Source organism: Alnus glutinosa, chromosome 14, assembly GCF_958979055.1.
Source record: "Alnus glutinosa chromosome 14, dhAlnGlut1.1, whole genome shotgun sequence".
Classification (NCBI taxonomy): domain Eukaryota; kingdom Viridiplantae; phylum Streptophyta; class Magnoliopsida; order Fagales; family Betulaceae; genus Alnus; species Alnus glutinosa.
Window position 1 is genome coordinate 12230001 of NC_084899.1, and position 14084 is coordinate 12244084.

Sequence of the window (14084 nt, forward strand, 5' to 3'; positions counted from 1 at the left end):
TGTGGCATCCAGTATGAAAAATGTTCTCCCTTTGTTGTTCCATGTCATCTTCTTTGACTTGGGCACTTAAAGCAAGCCTAGCCACAAGTGACTCACCCCCCACTGGATACTCCACATCATCATCACAAGCATCCTCAGGCGGTGGCATTTGGTCATCATCGCCGTCGCTTTCGGTTTCCACCTTTCCATCAACATGTGCGATCATGGTCCTCTTATTTGGGCATTGTGAAGCTATGTGACCTACTCCCAAACAATGAAATCACTTAATATCACAATTACGAGTTTGGGATTCAGTTTCACCTTTGTTGACACTAGGAACTTCATCTCTCCTTTTTGGTGGTTCAGTTTTGGACTTTAAAATAGTCTCTTCGTCCTTCCTCCTATTCAACCTCCATGAAGTAGAGAAGCTTGAATTTTGAAATGACCAAGTTCCTTTCCTTTTAAGCTGTTGTTCTACATGTATTGCCATGTGAACCATGTCCTCCAACTCCATGTAGTGTTGCAACTCCACCACGTTGGCAATGTCCCTATTTAACCCATTCAAAAACCTTGCCATGGTAGCTTCTCTATTGTAAAGACCAAGAAAATAAGTAGGGGATTGAGCATTTAATAAATTATTGATGAGACTAATAATTATATTCTAGGTGATAATATTTATATTATGTAAATAAAATGAGTCTAAGATAAAATAATGAAAATTGAAATAATAAAATACTACTAATGGGTCTTCAAAAAATAATAAATAATAATAACTATAGGTCCTAGAGTAATAAATAATTATTTGTGTGGGTAGAATGTGGTTAAATTAAATGTTAAATTAATTGTTAAAAGATAGAGTTTTAATATAGTGGGGTCCTAGTGTAGTTAATGGAAGGCTAGGCATTTAAATAAAAAAAGGAAATCCCACCCTGCCACATGTCATCACCGAATTGGCTTGGAGAAGATAACCTCATCTTCTCCCAACCACCCACATGGTGACATGTGTCCCACTCTTGCTCCCTCTTCCTTTTCCAATTTCTGTCCTTTTCTTTTCTTTTCTTCCTCTCTCCCCCTCCCCAACACACGCCCCCTCTCCCTTCTTCTCTTTTCCTTATCTTTCTCTTTTCTTCTTTCTCCCTTCTCTGTCGCCGCACCTCAGCAGCCCTTCTCCTTCTTTTCTCTTCTTCTCCTTTCCTCTCCTTCGGTCGCCCAAACTAGCAGCAACCCAACCCCCTTCCTCTTCATTTCCTTTATTCTCTTCCCTTTCTTTCATTTTCCTTTCTTTCTTCTCTTTCTCTCTTGGATCCGCAGCAACCCTTTCCCTTTCCTCTTCTTTTCGTCTCACCCCATCACACGCACACAGTGATGTAGAGATTAAGAGGAGAGATCTGGCCATTGAAGAGAAGAAGAGTGAAATAAATGGGTTCCGACCATGAGGTGTTTTTGAGATAAAAATTCCTAACATTTTCTTGTATTTTCAGATTACTCATTGCCTAAATATCACGAAAATCGTATGATATTGTTAAGGCTTTGATTTGGGTTTTGTTTACGAAGAAAACCTAGGGTTTATGGTGATTTTTGGAAGTGATGGCTGAATGGTGTATTTTCTTGGGATTTCGGTTTTGTGACTTTATGATGTATTTGATGATTCTAGAATAGGTTTTGGATTTGTATCTTAGAGATTTATTGTTGATTTGGGTGCTGGAAATTCTGGATTGGTGTTATATTTTGGTTGTTTTGGAAGCTTGATTTGGGTCTCTTGAATTGGAAGATATAGGTCTTCTTTTGGGTAAGATAGCTACTGATTTGGGAGTTAGTTTTGAGATGATATTGTTGTTTCTCTATTGAATATTGTTATGTAATTATGGAAGTAAATCTAGGTCTAGTGGTTGAATGATGGAAATCCAAATTTGATTTTGTGTTTGTAAATGGGGAGATGAATGAAATTGTTGATGAGTGTTTTTAGGGAATTTAAATCTGGTTTGGAATGGTAGTTTTATGATAAATGGTTAATGAATATTTGTTAGGGATTGAGGTTAATGTTTATGGTTGATTGATTAGTATTATGGTGTTGATTTAGTTACTCTTAATTTCTATGGTTAAGTAATGTATGCGTTGAATTGTGTAGATTGGTTGAGGATTGACTTTTATAAAAAATTGATGAGTATGTCTTAGGCTTTGGTGAAATTGGATTATGATCCATGTGGGACCTTGAAAGTGAATGGTGATTTAAGGATGATAATTGTTATGAGATGTTGGTAAAAGTTATTGTTGATTGGGTTATGTAAATTGAAGGTTAATCATGGCAGCTCATGGCTAATGGTTTGAGGTGAACTAAAGGAAGAGTCTAATAGAATAAAATGAAATACGTAAGGATTATAGTATGGACATCATAGTTCATGATAAATGAGCTATTAAATTAGTATGTTAAATAGGATAAGTTCTATAATCTAAATTACCTAGATGGTTAGTAGCTAATAAGAGTAAAGTGTTGAATATGTTAGTAATTGTATTTAATGGATAAGAAATGAAATAAGTTATAAACCTAAAGCCTAAGGTTAATATCATTTGGGACAACTGTTATGATGTAAATTACTCAAATAACCCTAGTTTAATATGTATAAGTTAATAGGCTTATAGAAACACATAAATGTTTTATGTGTCCATTATGTGACAACTTAGCAACAAATTCACCTATTCATGCACACATGATAATTATGGGTATCAATGGATTATGTTTAAGTGTTGTATGTGTATATGTGTATATGTATATATGTATACATATACATGTATACGGCTTAAGTATACATATATATTGTTAACTTAGTAAATAGAAGACAAACTATAAAAGGGTTAACAATAATGTATAAGCTAATAAAAATAGTAAATACATCCTATAATTAATAAACAAGGTAAATTATAAACTTAGAACCAATGGTATACCTAATAATAGCTTAAGGTACCTAGCTAGAGTTAGAAGCGTGTGATGCGACGTGTGACCACACGAGTAGTTTATGTGTCATAGAGTATAGACTTCAATAGCTTATTCTAATATCATAAATGTTTGCAGGCACGTAAAGTGGAGACTTCAATTGTTCTCCAACGATGAGTTCAAGGTAACTAGAATGTCGGGATATTCGAGTCATGGGTCCAATGCAGCCAAGGTGAGTATTCTACTCACTGAGGGATCTTAGAAATTTAGATATATGAATTGCTATGTTTAGTTTAATTTGATGTTAAGTCTATGATAATGATTTGGTATATGTAATTATGAACTATATTGTGAAAAAATGTTGATGAATTGATGTTGAAGGATGCATGGGATTTGTATTGCGAATGATGACATGACGTTGAATTGATGTTGAGTATTGCATGAGATTTATGTTGTGAATATGATATATGTTGATGAATTGATATTGAAGAATGCATGAGATTCGTATTATGAATGAGAAAATGTGATAATAAGATAATGTAGAGATATGCATGAAAATATATGTGAATGAGTTTGTGAGATATTGGTTGGAGAAATTGTAATGATAAATGGATGTTGATGACATTGCAATGTATTTTTGGTTATGGAATTGTTGATAAAAAAAATATATGTGGTTGTGTTGTGAATTATTGGATTGAGAATTTGTGATGATAAGATGATGTTGGATGGATGATTAAAGTAACATGAGATTATGTTATAAATGTGATTGTGTTGTGGAAAGTGTATGGTAAGTCCAGTGTTGTAGTATCTGACACAGTGGTAGGTAAGAGGGTAGCAGCTCTTGGCTGAGATGTGTGGTAAGCCTAGCATTGAAGTGCTAGCACACGTGAGATGTATGCCCTGCGGGTTGTAGCTTTACGGGTGGTGTTTACGGTAAGCCAAACATTGAAGTGCTAGCACACATGAGATGTGTCCCTGCGGGTCATAGCTTTACGGGCGGTGTTGACGGTAAGCCTAGCATTAAAGTGCTAGCACTTGTGAGATGTGTGGTAAGCCTAGCATTGAAGTACTAGCACACCTGAGATGTGTGCCCTGCGGGTCGTAGCTTTACAAGCAGTGTTGACAGTAAGCCTAGCATTGAAGTGCTAGCACTTGTGAGATGTGTGGTAAGCTTGGAATATTGTTTATGGTATGCATGGAAAATTGTTATTAGAAACCGTGATAAAATATAAGTGTGTGATGAACAACGTGACTTGTACTTGATAATGTGTTGCTGTGTGAACTTAATGATTTGTGAATAACACTGTTGAACCTGTTAGTTTGTAATTGGCCTCATTCTGATTGGACAAAATCACTTGTATGTAAAGATGCTTTTTAGTAGGGATTCCACTATTCAGAAGTGTTTCAGAGGATTCTGCACTGTTGTACAAGTCAAAGATTTCGGTTCCCTGCCAGCCGTCCGGACGACGTGTCATCCCGTTCGGACGCTCATTTGTCCACAGTTCCATCCGTTCGGATGAAGTACTATACCGTCCGGACGCTCGACAGACCAAGCATCCAATTTCCGTTCGGACCCTTCACTATATCGAGAAGCTTCTGTTCCAGCTTGTATTCGTTTGGACAATGTCCAGTGATCGATCAGCTTCAGATTTTCTTTCCAAGTCCAAATAAGGGAAGATTGATGCAACCGTCCTGACGACGTGGATTCCCATCCGGACGCGCTCATTTATAAGGCAAGAATCGCAATTCAAATACAACCGTCCGGACACGGGCTAAACAGATATGGAAATTGCGTGTTGAAGATCAACCGTCCGGACGGCCATCCTTCTTGGTCTGGACACACGAAGCCTTATATGGAAATTACTTGCAGCAGATGTGTGACAGTCCAGTTGACAGTGCCTCATCGTCCAGACGCGGCTCTCAAACAGGAAAGATTTTCAGCGAAAATCTCAGAATTTTCTATTGCACAGTTGTCCATCCAGACGGCTCAGGTCCACCATCTGGACGGCGTCTGTACTTATCACACAGTCGCCCATTTGAACCCTCAGCCTATAAATAGAGGCCCCTGGGCATTGAGAACTGCAAGAATTCAGTATTGAATTCCATCAGAGCTTAGAGAGTTATTTTGTGAGGTTATTGGAGCTGATTTGTTCTTTCTCAAGCCATTGCAAGTGTGTTGTTGCTACGCTATAACTGAAGTCTATTTTAAGGGTTGGCCCTAAGATAAAGGATTCCACTGAAGACCCCTTCAGGTAGGTGACCTGGTTGGGAGGCGTTCGTGTTGGGTTACACGTTAGAGAGCAAGATACGACCACTACATCAGGGGTGTGTGAGTGTTACTATCTTGTATCTAGTCTTGTCTTCTGAATAGTGAATATCCTAGGTTTGGCTGCCCCGAAGTGGTTTTTCTCATCTTGAGTTTCCACTTCGTTAACAAAAAAACTTGTGTTATTTATTTTCCGCATTGTTTAATTTTTGTTAACACGATAAGCACAAACTTGCATTTATTTTAGAAGTCAATTCCATTTTTCAATTGGTATCAGAGCTTGGTACACTCCGAGAAGATTAATTTCTTGAGTGTTATTTTTGACTTCTATCATGTCTAAGTTGAGTATGGATAAAGTTGCTTCTATTTCTCATGATATGACTGTTCATAGAACCATGTTCATTAAGCCTATCATGTCTCATAATCATACTCAATCTATTTGTGGGGGTCAAAGGGTAAATCAGTCTATACCTACATGTCACCACTGTGGTATTACTGGTCATATTCGCCCAAAGTTTTTCCAGATTAGGTCTCAAAAACCTTGGAACAAAACTCTTGTCCCTAGAAAAGATGAACCAGGCTTTGAAGAACAAGTTAAAATGTTAAGTGATCAAGCTAAGCTCATTAGTGAGAAGTTAGCATACCTCACCCCTAATGAGCAAAGATCTGTCCTGGTCAATAATCATAAGAAAGCTTCCAAACAAGTCTGGGTCAAAAAGGAAGATAATCTGTGTTTAGTTTCTCATACTGCACTGAAAATTCTTGATACTTGTTTGTGGTATTTGGATAGTGGCTATTCTAAACACATGACATGTGACAAGACTTTACTGAAAGAAGTTCAGATGGGCAAAGGTGGACGGATCACCTATGGAGATGGGAGCCAATCCAAAGTCATTGGAAAAGGAATCATCGACATTCCAGGTCTTGGAACATCTCATGAAGCTTTATATGTAGAGGGGCTCAAGGCAAATCTCCTCAGCATCAGTCAATTCTGTGACAATGATTTTGGTGGTGCAATTCTCCAAGAAGGAATGTAATATATTTGACAACAGTGGCAAATGGCTTATGGGGGGAGAAAGAACTGCTGACAATTGCTATGGTCTTCCGAGTCTTACTATAGATCATCATATTTTCTGCAACAAGGCAACCATAGATAACAGTGAGCTGTGGCACCAAACGTTAGGGCATCTGAATTTCTCCGATATGTTGAAAATTGCAAGCAAAGACATTGTTAAAGGTCTGCCCAAAATGGAGAAGATTGAAAGAGGAATCTGTGGTTCTTGCCAACTAGGGAAACAGACTCGAGTAGCCCATAAGAAGACCTCAAGTATTCAAACTTCCAAAAATTTAGAATTACTGCACATGGATCTCATGGGTCCCATTAGAACTGCTAGTGTAGGTGGGAAAAGGTATATTCTGGTAATTGTGGATGATTTCTCTCGGTATACATGGGCTATTCCTATTCGGGAAAAATCTGATGCTTTTGATGCAGCTCAGCATTTATTCAAGAAGATTTAGGTTGAGCAAAATTGCCAGATTATGAGAATCCACAGTGATCATGGAAGAGAATTAGAAAATTCCAAGTTCGAAGAATTCTGTCTCTCATATGGAATCAAGCAGGAATTTTCTTCTCCTATCACTCCTCAACAGAATGGAGTTGTTGAAAGGAAGAACAGGGTAATTCAGGAGATGGCTCGTGTGATGATCCACTCAAAGAATCTTGCTCAACACTTTTGGGGAGAAGCAGTGAACACTGCATGTCATATTATCAATAGGGTCTATCTGAGACCTGAAACAAGCAAGACTCCCTATGAAATTTGACGAGGTAAAAAGCCCACGGTAAAGTATTTCAGAACTTTTGAAAGTAAATGCTATATCCTTCGTGACAGGGAGAATCTTGGGAAATTTGATCCAAAGAGCGATGAAGGCATATTTTTGGGATATTCCTCACCCAGTCGTGCCTACAGAGTTTTCAATAAAAGAACAAAGACTGTGATGGAATCTATAAATGTTGTCATTGATGATGAAGAGGTTGAAAGACCAAGTAGCGGGGAAGAAAATCAGCTAGTGTCTGTTGAAGTTACAGATGAAACAACTGATAATGTCAAGGCGTCTCCAAGTGTGTGTCCGGATGAGCCTCCTTCCCCTCCCACGACTTCAGATACAACTTCCAGTACTTCTGAAGATGAAGATATTCCTGTAGATCCTCCAAAGCGGTCATGGGTGAAGAACAATCATCCTCCACAGCAGCTTCTTGGAACCATAGATGAAGGGCGGAGGCTAAGAAGCAGAGTCATTCATCCTACCAGTGAAGTAGCTAATCAAGTCTCCTAATAGCTGCTACCTTGCCCAGACAGAACCAAAGAAAGTTGATGAAGCCCTACAAGATGAAGGCTAGGTGTCTGCCATGCATGATGAGCTCCATCAATTCATTAGAAATGATGTTTGTACCTTGGTTCCCCGTCCTGCAGAACAAAATATCATTGGTACTAAGTGGATTTTCAAGAATAAAACAGATGAGCATGGCACTGTGGTTCGGAATAAAGCCCGTCTTGTTGCACAGGGATACACTCAGATAGAGGGAGTAGACTTTGATGAAACTTTTGCTCCAGTTGCCAAGTTAGAATCCATCAGAATTATTCTCTCCATTGCTTGTCATCTTGGGTTCAAGTTGTATCAGATGGATGAAAAGAGTGCCTTTCTGAACAGTGTTCTTCAAGAAGAAGTTTATGTAGAACAGTCGAAGGGTTTTCAAGATCCACATCATCCCCATCATGTGTACAAGCTGAAGAAGGCTTTATATGGGCTTAAGCAGGCTCCTCAGGCATGGTATGAGCGTCTCACCACTTATCTCCTGGCTAAGGGATTTACAAGGGGACAAGCTGATCGAACCCTGTTCATCAAAAATCAAGGTACTCACAAGCTCATTGCTCAGATCTATGTTGATGACATCATTTTTAGAGCTACCTTATACTCTCTTGCCCATGAGTTTTCTGAAGAAATGAAGCAGGAATTTGAGATGAGCATGATTGGTGAGCTTAACTATTTTCTTGGTCTTCAAGTCAAGCAAACTGCTGAAGGCATCTTCATATCTCAGTCCAAGTATGCTAAGGATCTGGTCAAATGGTTTTGTTCGGATGGAAAAAAGTCGTGCCCAAACTCCCATGAGCACCAGTGTCAAGATTAGTAGTGATCTTGCAAGAAAATCTGGTGATCCATCCCTTTACAGAAGTATGATAGGGAGCCTCCTGTATCTTACAGCCAGCCGACCAGACATTGCCTTCAATGTGGGAGTTTGTGCTCGCTTTCAGGCAAATCTGAAGGAATCTCATCTCACTACGGTCAAGCGTATCATCAGGTATGTAAATGATACCCTTCTTTATGGTATTTGGTATTCTAAAGAAACAAATCTTGTTGTTGCAGGATACTCTGATGCAGATTGGGCTGGAAGTGCCGATGATAGAAAAAGCACCTCAGGAGGATGTTTTTATGTGGGAAACAATCTTGTAGCCTGGATGAGCAAGAAACAAGCCTCTATATCTCTCTCCATTGCTGAGGCTGAATATATTGTTGCGGGTAGCTATTGTACCCAATTGTTGTGGATGAAGACACTACTAGGCGAGTACAGATTCTCTCAAGATTCTATGATTATCAACTGTGATAATACTAGTGCTATCAACATCTCCAAGAATCCAGTTTAGCATTCTCGGACCAAGCATATCGATATCAAACATCACTTCTTACGTGATCTTGTGGAATACGAGGTAGTATCTCTCTCTTTCATCCCTGCTAAAAACCAATTGGCTGACATTCTTACCAAACCTCTAGATGGTAGCAGGTTTAAGTCCCTCCGGAAAGCCATTGGAGTTTGTGCCACGTCCTAGACATGGGTTTTCATGCTAGGATGAGTTTTTTGATAGCATGATGTTATTAAAAATAAAAAAATAAAAAAAAATAAAAATTTGGGAGTTTTGTCGCAGGGTAGTTATTCGCAAGGTATGTCAGCTATCTCATGTATCTTTTCTGGTTTACTAGTTCATTGAGCTTTGATTTATTATGCTTACATGTGACTGAGAACATAAGTCTGACATATGCAAAGATTTCCCTGCTCATTGTTTTGTTTGATAGTTGCTTGTCTCATGTGATAACTTCGTACACAATCCTAGACTCCCCAAAGGTGCGTATTTTTCCTTCTCCGACTTTTTGCTCTTAGAAATTCTAGATAAGAGAAGAGGTTTTTGATAAGATAGTCAAATTGACCACATGCTAGTTGAACCTAGAACCTAAAAACTCTGGCATTCCCTCTAGGTTGCAACATCGTAAGAATCAAGCAGTAAATCATATGAATTATGTGCTTTAATTATATATTCACTGCTTATGTGCTGAATTTGCTTTATGCCTTGCCCTCTACGTGCAAGTAAAATATTTACTTTGTCCTTCATGGTACAAGTAAAACCATTAGGTGATGCATCTCAGGGGGAGTGTATCAGATGAGGGTGGCTAGGCCCTAGTAAGTTATAAGGTTTGACTTTTGACTAATCTTGCATTGATTTTCTCTCTTGTCTAGAAAATCTGGTTGCTTCTTGGCATATTCGTAAAAATCAAACCTTGTGGGAAAAGAGTCTTCACACACACGCATTGCATGAGTTGAGCAAGCTATTTTCATTTTTATGCTTGCAGGATAATTTTTGTATATGTTATACTTGTCTATCAACTCCATGTGTGCATAATTCTGACTTGCTCCTTGACTGATTTTTCAGACGTATATACATGCGTTAGCTACTATTCTTGTGAAGAACCTTACCTTGTTTTTCATTTTTTTTGCAACTTTTTTCAGTCCATGTTGGTTTATTTTCTACTATGTTAAACTCTTGGACTAATATTACTCTGTTTACCCTAGTCCTTCTGAGACCGTTAGGGGGAGTAATTTTTATTTACAGTTGGTTTTTACTCTGTTTTACCCTTTGTTCCTTTGTGACAAAAAGGGGGAGTAATTTTTATTCTTGGACCGGGAATGTATTTCCAAACTGGTCAAGTGATTTTTGACCCAGAATGGCCAAAGGGGGAGTTGGTTAGTTTGTAATTGGCCTCATTCTGATTGGACAAAATCGCTTGTATGTAAAGATGCTTTTTCACAAGGATTCCACTATTCAGAAGTATTTCAGAGGATTCTGCATTGTTGTACAAGTCAGAGATTTCAGTTCCTTGCCAGCCGTCCGGAAGACGTGTCATCCCGTCCGGACTCTCATCTGTCCACAGTTTCATCCGTTCGGACGACGTGCCATACCATCCGGATGCCCAATAGACCAAGCATCATTCTTCCAGGCGACATGGATTTCCGTCCGGACCCTTCACTATATCAAGAAACTTCTGTTCCAGCTTGCATCCGTTCGGACGACTCAGCAGCCCGTCCGGACGACGTCCAGTGATCGATCAGCTTCAGATTTTCTTTCCTAGTCCAAATTAGGGAAGATTGATGCAACCGTCTGGACAACGTGGATTCCCGTCCGGACGCTCTCATTTATAAGGCAAGAATCACAATTCAAATACAACTGTCTGGACGCTCGCTAAACAGATATGGAAATTGCGTGTTGAAGATCAACCGTCTGGACGGCCATCCTTCTTGGTTCGGACGCACGAAGCCTTATATGGAAATTACTTGTAGCGGACGTGCGACCGTCCGGACGACAGTGCCTCACCGTCCGGACGCGGCTTTCAAATAGGAAAGATTTTCAGCAAAAATCTCATAATTTTCTATCGCACAGTTGTCCGTCCGGACGGCTCAGGTCCACTGTCTAGACAGGGTCTGTACTTATCGTGGCAGTTGCCCATTTGAACCCTCAGCCTATAAATAGAGGCCACTGGCCATTGAGAATTGCAAGAATTCGGTATTGAATTCCATCAGAGCTTAGAGAGTTATTTTGTGAGGTTATTGGAGCTGATTTGTTCTCTCTCAAGCCATTGCAAGTGTGCTGTTGCTGCACTATAACTGAAGTCTATCTTAGGGGTTGGCCTTAAGATAAAGGATTCTATTGAAGACCCCTTCAGGTAGGTGACCTGGTTGGGAGGCGTTCGTGTTGGGTTACACGTTAGAGAGCAAGGTACGACCACTGCATCAGGGGTTTGTGAGTGTTACTATCTTGTATCTAGTCTTGTCTTTTGAATAGTGAATATCCTGGGTTTGGCTGCCCCTGAGTGGTTTTTTCTCATTTTGAGTTTCCACTTCGTTAACAAAAATACTTGTGTTATTTATTTTCCGCATTGTTTAATTTTTGTTAACACGATAAGCACACACTTGCATTTATTTTAGAAGTTAATTCCATTTTTCACAATTATAGTAAGAGACCGTGAGATTGAGAGAAATTAAAGGAAAAGACAAAGAAGAGAGATGAGAGAAACGGAGAGAGACTAAGTGTGAGAGTCGGTTCGGCAATGGCAAAAACCGAAAGGGAGAGAGAACCCATGAAACCCATCGAAACCATGATCCAGAAGACGATCGGGGACCCGATCCACGAAGACCCGTGAACCCAGTGACCGAGAGGGACCAGAGATCCGATTTTTGGCCAATCTCCGATGGGTCGTCCAAGGGAGCAAACATCAGTGACTCCCAATACGATTCTTGTGGTTTCTGGTGTGTTTCAGCGATGCATTCCATGACCCTTTCACCTCGCTCTTCCAATGGATTTTCTAAAGAACTACTCAGGGTAATTCTTGAAATCCATTTGTCTAATTCTGGGTGATCATTGAAGGTTCATGACTGAATTTTGATACTTTGTTTTACTGATTTTAGCTAAGTTAATGGTTTGTTCCTCTTGAGTCCTTAAACGGAGTTCCCCTATTTTTAGCCGCGATTCCTTATCTATGGTTCGACGATTCGTTACTGTTTTGGCCGTGTCTGGCTGATTGTGGGTGGGTGTGTGTCGGCAGTGGCCATAGTGATGGCCGTATCCCCTATTTCTGTTGTGGTTTTACCCCTGTTTTTTGGTCTTGACAGTGTATATGGGTAGTGCTGGCCGTGTGGTTTTGAAGCTAGAGTTACTTCCCTATTTGGCCGTGTAATGATCTAGTGTTTGTTTCTTATTAATGTTGAACCTTTCCCTGTCAGTTGGTGATTTTTGTTCTCCTTAGCCGGGTTCTCTGTTTCGGTAGTGAGGGAGTTCTAGTGGAGTAGTTTTGAAGGTTGTAATGTCTAGCCGGTTGTGTATGTGATGATTTATGGGCCGACTCCAAGTGTTCACTGTTTAGGTATGTTGGCTATGTATGTGTACCGAATAGTGTGGGCATTATATATTTGTAATCTAAAGATTATTCTTTATTCATGTACTAGATTTTATATATATGTCTGACAAAAATATATGCATATATATTTATAACTGATTACAAGATGAGTATATATATATGTGATGGTCTTGGATCATCATAAGTAATTTTATTACTTATGTATTTTTTATCAAAATTGCTAGAATTCATGTTTAAGTGTTATGTCGCCAAGAGCACCATGTTGCGTTTCGGTACTTAAACATGAGTTGATCGTATTTACTTTTATGTCCTTATGATATATTTTAAAACCCTTCAAGTTCATGTTTGGTGGTATTGGTCATATAGTCTCGTCATCAAATCATGAACCAAGGTTTTAAGATTGTTACAAGTAATCGTCACAAACATAACGAAGTGATGGATAATAATAAATATAAAGTTATGAAGGTCTATAAACAATATTTTGTTTGATAGATGATTGATATATATTTTATTGTGTGGATTGATTTATATGCAGAAAAATGAGCTAATGAACTACACCAAGGAGTGTAAGTATGGATGTACTTATTGAGGAATGATTCTACGTTTCATTAGGACTGTGTGGTGTGTGTTCATTGCATGTGGTTGTTCATGCATTACATGTTGTGTCCAATTAATATAACGGCTGATGAGATAGCCATCAACAAGCTGATGTAGTAGCAAGTGGAAGGAAGGCTAGTCGGTGGACCCAGGGGGTTCAGGGTGACCCAGTGGTGTCCAAAAGCCTAATATATAACTAATGCTGGGACCGGTAGGATTCCAGTGCAAACAGGTAAGACTTTAAGTGGGAGGCAAAGGACATGAACGGGTTCTAATAACCTAAGAATGAGAGGTCTGAAGAAAGATGATCATAAAACACCAAACTAAATGGTTACTACGATGCATATTCATAGAACCCTTGCATTTACATTCTTTATGAATTGTTATTAGTTAGATAGTAACTTAGATATAAAAATGGATGACTCACTTGTTTGTCTATGCAAATATGATAACGCCATATTTGCATAGTTACTGTTGCAGATTTGGAAGATGAAGGCATGGACCCATATGCCAGTTTTGATGGTTTTGAAACCATTATTGGATTATTATGTACTAGCCTTGAAATAGCTAGTTGTATTTATGTGTGTTTTCTTTTATGGCATGTGAAGGCTTATAACAATGTTACGCTTGGCATGTTTTATGTTATATGCTTGTGTGCCTTCTGTGGCACTAATTTTGATGCACCTAGTGTGCATATGGAATGTAAAGATAAACCTAAGTAACTTTTAATAAACGTATCGAGGTATTTCAGTAAGCTCCAATGTGTTATGCTATCAATTCCTAAGACTTTAGAAAAGAAAAATATATTCTGCTGCGAGAGTTTATCTCTGATGTAGTAATGTCACGTGGAAACCGGAGGTTTCTGCTTACGAATTTGCTGGCTCAAATTTGGGGCGTTACAATACCTCAAGGCTGCATGATCCGAGTAGACAATGACTTTAGAACCCAGCAGGTAGAATCGAAATTTATCCAAAGCAAACACGACCGCCAGCAACTCCTTCTCAGTGGTAGAATAGTTGAGTTGAACGTCGTTAAGAGTCCAACTCGAATAATAGATGACATGGGGGAGTT

The 14084-nt window shown here is 39.1% G+C and overlaps 1 long non-coding RNA gene across 1 annotated transcript; it reads left to right on the forward strand.

Moving 5' to 3' along the window:
• Nucleotides 1–1061: 1061 nt before the first annotated feature.
• Nucleotides 1062–13717, forward strand: LOC133856478 (uncharacterized). Its single transcript, XR_009898209.1, has 3 exons — nucleotides 1062–1416; nucleotides 3050–3143; nucleotides 13482–13717. It is a non-coding gene; the product is annotated as an uncharacterized LOC133856478 (long non-coding RNA).
• Nucleotides 13718–14084: the final 367 nt, after the last annotated feature.